Genomic DNA, 6,201 nt, shown 5'->3' with positions numbered 1-6,201 from the left:
TTTCTAATTTCTTTTTTATTTCCGATTAATTTGCTCCAGAATATATTTAGAAAAAAATATTAGACAATCTATGACTCCTTGGGGTCATTGTTTCAGATATATTTTCTTACCAGATATCTGTATTGCCTTTATTGGGAAAGTTCTTAAAAAATTCAGGGAGATATTCAAAGATGCATCTGCCTTGAAAGTAGCGCATGTTGAACTACATAAGTGTACAAACATCAAGCTGGCCACAGAAAATGTTTCATGACATAAGGACCCGGGGTGGGTTTAAAATTTTTTAGCAAGGGGTTCTGTGCCCGGTTGCTGGGTAGGCGTGGCCATTGTGGGTGTGGCCTAGTCGGCCTCCTGCACCATGGTGGTGGAGGGGTTTGCCCTCCCCGGGCTCTGGAAGCTTTTCTTGAGCCTCCGGGAGGATGAAAGTGGCCTCCCCAGGCTCCAGAGGCCCTCTGAATGCCAGAAACGGGCCCATTTCTGGCCTTCCCAAATTTCCGCTAGGACTGTTTTTCACCCTCCCTGAGCCTCCGTACATGCCCTGCACTTACCTGCATCCAAAACGGCCCACATGGGGACTCCTGGGAAGGGTGGGATGGGCGGGGTGGGGCCAGTCAGGAGTGGGATTTGGGGTTTCTCCAAACTACAGAGAATCTTCTCTCCCGAACCCCTGCAAACCCCCAGCAGCCCACCCTTGAGTTGGCTAATGTACTTACAAGCAAGTATTCTTTATTGTAAAAAATATATATATCTTTGTATACTTTTGTGATAATACAGGCTGAGACAGGGAAAGAGGTATGTAAAATAATATCCAGCTTTCTAACAGGATAATATTCCAAGCACTTGGAAATTAGTTTGCAGCATCCTGGCTTCTTTCCTTTTTACAAAATATAAGAATTCTATTATGTTAGGAAAACTTGAGAAGGGGTGCAGAATATCTAGAACAGAAAGACCCATCAAAGTACCACTATTGTCGAGAAGGTCTGGCAATGGGACTCTCCTTTAATTCTCAGGATTTCAGATTAATGTTTAATGGACTGGATCACTAATGTTATTGGAAATGGGAGATTCATTAGAGGAAACATGGGCTGTTTAGCATCCAATTTTCAGAAAGCACATAATATCGCACCTCTCAACTCATTCTTCAATTGTATGAATTCTAATCATGCAGTTATAGAGGCGTGCCTAGCTTAATGCTGGCACTAGACCTAAATGCAGTTCAAAACCATCTAATCCTTGAGGGGCTCAGCTTTGAGAATGGGAAGGGGCTTTGGTCAAAGAAGTTGTATGATCCGTATCCAACTGTGATTGAGAAGGATTCCTCTTTCACAGGTATGAGATGCGAAACATTACTAGAAAACATCAATTGAAGGGCAGCTATCAGTTCTTTTAAAACGTTGCCTTCCAACTCTAATATAGATGCACTATTTAATAATAATAATAACAGAGTTGGAAGGGACCTTGGAGGTCTTCTAGTCCAACCCCCTGCCCAGGCCCTACACCATTTCAGACAAATGGTGTAGGTGCCGGTTTAGCTCAGGCTGGTAAGGCCTGTTATTAAGAACACAAAGCCTGCAATTACTGCAGGTTCGAGCCCGGCCCAAGGTTGACTCAGCCTTCCATCCTTTATAAGGTAGGTAAAATGAGGACCCAGATTGTTGGGGGGGCAATAAGTTGACTTTGTAAAAATATACAAATAGAATGAGACTATTGCCTTATACATTGTAAGCCGCCCTGAGTCTTCGGAGAAGGGCGGGGTATAAATGTAAACAAACAAAAAAAATGGTTATCCAACATTTTCTTAAAAGTTTCCAGTGTTGGAGCATTCACAACTTCTGCAGGCAAGTTGTTCCACTGATTAATTGTTCTAACTGTCAGGAAATTTCTCCTTAGTTCTAAGTTGCATCTCTCCTTGATTAGTTTCCACCCATTGCTTCTTGTTCTACCCTCAGGTGCTTTGGAGAATAGTTTGACTCCCTCTTCTTTGTGGCAACCCCCCTGAGATATTGGAACACTGCTATCATGTCTCCCCTAGTCCTTCTTTTCATTAAACTAGGCATTTATTGATAACGATATTTCATTGGCTGAATGTTGCATTTTCCATTTATGCTTGCATCCTTTTAGATATAGAGATGGAAACAAAAGAAGGAGGGTGAGCCAATAGTTCTCGCTCAGCTTGACCTGAGGAGAGATTTCTGAAAACTATTTTATAGAACTATGTAAAAAAAGAGAAATGGGCAATATGTTGTGTGCTACAAACCCTATCATCCTTCATCAGAGACTATGGAGTTGTGCAATAATCTCTGGAGGGATATTCATGATGCTCATTGCCCATCTCAGATAATGAACTCGTTAACGTTTAATTGGACTGTATATTTGGTTTATGAATAAAATATAATTTGATTGAACTGGATAATTGGGTTTTATGATTTTAGACCTAGATGATAAACAAGGTCTGAAGGGTTCTCATAAGGATGTAGAAAAGAGATACAATGCATGCATTGTATGAATGTAAGCAGAAGCTCGTAGCTTAGCCTTTTCTCTAATATAGTGTGCTTTTATTTTCAGCTGAATATTTCTTCTCTTAAAGAGGCAGGCAACAACAGCAGAAAATAAGCAAAGCATGCCAAACAATATGAAGGGCCTCTCCTATGCCACAGGCAATTCTAAAACACCTCCCAGTATTCTAAGCATTGCTTGGGAAGGCTGGGAATAAGAAAAGCCGCATCAAGATGAATGATTTTAATGTGGCTTTTGAAAAGCTCAGAATGTTCCTATGCCCAGTGTGCTACCTTCTGTCCCAGTTAAAACTATTTTTTTGGGAAACAGCCAGCATAAAGACTGTGTCATTTGCATGGCATCAGTTTTCATGAGGCATGAGCTCGCTCTACATTGGTCCACACATTTTAAAGTTGCCAAGGTTGAGAAATTCTGATCTATATCTATCTTATCTATATATCTGCTGCAGTGGTGAAATCCAATTTTTTTTTTACTACCAGTTCTGTGGGTGTGGCTTGATGGGCGTGGCTTGGTGGGTGTTGGAGGGGAAGGATACTGCAAAATTTCCATTCCCACCCCACTCTAGGGGAAGGATATTGCAAAATCTCCATTCTCATCCCGCTCTGGGGCCAGCCAGAGGTGGTATTTGCCGGTTCTCCAAACTACTCAAAGTTTCTGCTACTGGTTCTCCAGAACCTGCTGGATTTCACCCCGATCTGCTGTCATTATACAGTTTGGGATGGTCCGAGCTGGGGCACGAATACCCCACTGATCCCTCCCTCCCTCTCTGTCCCAAAGAGAAACTCAAATCCGCATCAATTATTGTAAGCGATGCACAGATTTTTCTCACCCCTAACAGTGATACAATTCTAAATTCCCCCAGTGATAGATAAGAGTTTTGGTTGCTTTGTGCATCTGGAGCTCTAGAAAACAGTTCTGTTAAGATTTCCCCTCAGTCAAGGGTATTCTGCCTTATTAGCAGGAAGATATATGCCAAATTTATTTTAACAAGATTAATTTTAACAAGTACTTCGGTAAATGAATCCATTCTGTGGAAAGCCTTTATCAACCTATCCGAAACAATTTGCATTCTGATTAGGACAAGACAAAAATGTCAGTCTGGACAGTAACATATAAAGAAAGTGACAGTAAATCTCATGCCTCTGGATGAGATTATAAAATGTATCGCAACAATCTTGCATTCATAGTGTATTGGAAATCTTATCCTTTCCTTCTCATATATTCCTTTCCCTCCAGAAGTAAAAAAAAATAAACGATGGCATTCTCAACTTTAAAAACAAGAAACTGCAGCATAGCAACCGATCAATAATTTCAGGATTTCAGATAACTACCAAACAAGGCTATTATGTAGTTGTCAACTTTGAAAACCTGTCAAACCATGAGGGTGGTACACAATTTGTAGCTTATTAGCAAAAGCCAAGGGAAGCCAGAGCTTAGCTATAAAATGGCATATAAAATGACAAATAAAGCTATTACATTTGGGCTGCAAATGCCCAAATGGCAACTACTGTATTTTTCAGAGTATAAGATGCTCCAGACTATAAGACGCACCTACCTTTTTTGGGGAGGAAAATAAGAAAAAAAAATATGCCTCTGCCTCCCAGCAGTTTGCCTCCTTGCAGCAAACAGCCCATTCCAATTTCAGCTTCAGCCCAGCCTGATTAGCACAAGCAGCTGATTGTCGGTTGGATCGGCCTCCCAAAGATCAGCTGTTTCAGGCTGCAGGGATTGCCATAGTTTATTGCTGCCTCTACTGGGGGGCTGGCGGGTAGGTGGGACTACATTTGGTGTATAAGACGCACCTAAATTTTCACCCTCTTTTATGTGGGGAGAAAAGTGTGTCTTTTACTCCAAAAAATACAGGTAAATCCATTCCTGGTTACTATGGAAGGAAATCTCAGAAACTGCCTGAAGTTTAGACTTCAACTTCCAGAATTCTGTGCAAAGCCATGCTGGCTAGGAAAATAGTCCACATACGTGAAGAATGCCTCATATGTTAAAGCGGTATTTTGCAACTTTGAGATGGGTAGCTGGCTAGAGAATTTTGGGAACTTAACAAGTTGCCAAACCTAAAGTTGAGAAACACTGCACTAAGGAAATGTTTGATTATTATTTATCCTGCCAACATGGGGCACTCAGTGGGATGGAATGGGTGACAAAAACCAGGGAAATCCGACAAACAACTTCATAACTTAGCCTGCATTAAAACTATAAGGGTAGCACCTCTCGTGGGCTTTATTCCTGAGGCAGAACAGTAGTCAGGAGTCAAAGCAACGTAGTTTTAGGCATCAGTGATTTTCTGTTCATTCAAGGACTGGAGGCTGGCATTTTAAATTGCTTGACTGTAACATGAATCAAGTTCAGAGCTGAACTAAGAAATATGGCGACTCCCCATACAATACTTATTAAAGTTTGTGTAACCATCTGAATTGATTCTAAATTCTGTCAGCAGGGATGTTGATTGATCATTATTACCAAAGCATCTATATTCCATTGGCTATCAGCTACATGTAATAAAATGCATTTTTGAGCATCAATGGAGAATGAAGGAGAAAATATCTAGACGGAAGAAAAAACCCAGCAAGAAAGAGGCCAACCAGTTGAAAACAAAAGAGTCCCATGTAGAGGTAAGGTCAATAGAAAATTGAAAATTAGATAGGAAGGTTGTCTTAGCTGCCTGGAAGGAATTAATAGGGACACTAAGGTTCTTAAGGTTTAGCTGCCAACTTAGCAGTTTCGAAAGCACGTAAAAATGCAAGTAGAAAAAATAGGGACCACCTTTGGTGGGAAGGTAACAGCGTTACGTGCGCATTTGGCGTTTAGTCATGCCGGCCACATGACCACGGAGACGTCTTCGGACAGCGCTGGCTTTTCGGCTTTGAAATGGAGATGAGCTCTGCCCCCTAGAGTCGGCATAGACTAGCACGTATGTGTGAGGGGAACCTTTACCTTTACCTAAGTTTTATTAAATATGGCTTGCTGCCTTTTGTTGCTCATTGACTAAATTACTTGTGACATAAAGAGCAGGTGGATGAGTTTCACAAGAGAGCATCGCTATCAGCACCGAAACTCTGACCTCTGAAAAAACCTAGTACACCCTTAGGAGATACCATATCTGCTATATCCATGATGGTGAACCTATGACACGCGTGCCCGAAGTGGCACACAGAGCCATGTCACCTGGCACGAGATTTAAGGTTGCCCATCTCACAACAGTGACTTTGGGTAGCATACGAAACCAAACAATAATGAGAACAATTCAAATTAAATGTTTGAGGTCAACAAAAAAAATACAACACTAGTCACAGCAGAGAGTTCACTTGTGTTTCTTACCAACAGCCATTATGAAAAGCTAACATGGTCAGGGCTATCCAGATTGCTGGGGGATGCTCTTCCATACAGCAGGTACTGCAACGGAGAAGGTGTAGCTTCTGGATCCAACAAGATGGCATTGTTTGATGGAAGGAACCTGGAAATATTCACCTTCATAACTGTCTTTGCAACCAAACAAGACAAACACAGACTTCAGAGGATAATTAGAACTGCAGAAAAAACAATTACTACCAACCTGCCTTCCACTGAGGGCTTGTATACTGCACGAGTCAAAAAGAGAGCTGTGAAAATATCTACAGACCCCTCACATCCTGGAAATAAATTGTTTCAACTTCTGCCCTCAAAACTATGCTA

The sequence above is a fragment of the Ahaetulla prasina genome, chromosome 7 (assembly GCF_028640845.1).
Source record: "Ahaetulla prasina isolate Xishuangbanna chromosome 7, ASM2864084v1, whole genome shotgun sequence".
Taxonomy (NCBI): Eukaryota; Metazoa; Chordata; class Lepidosauria; order Squamata; family Colubridae; genus Ahaetulla; species Ahaetulla prasina.
This window is presented reverse-complemented; position numbering follows the sequence as displayed.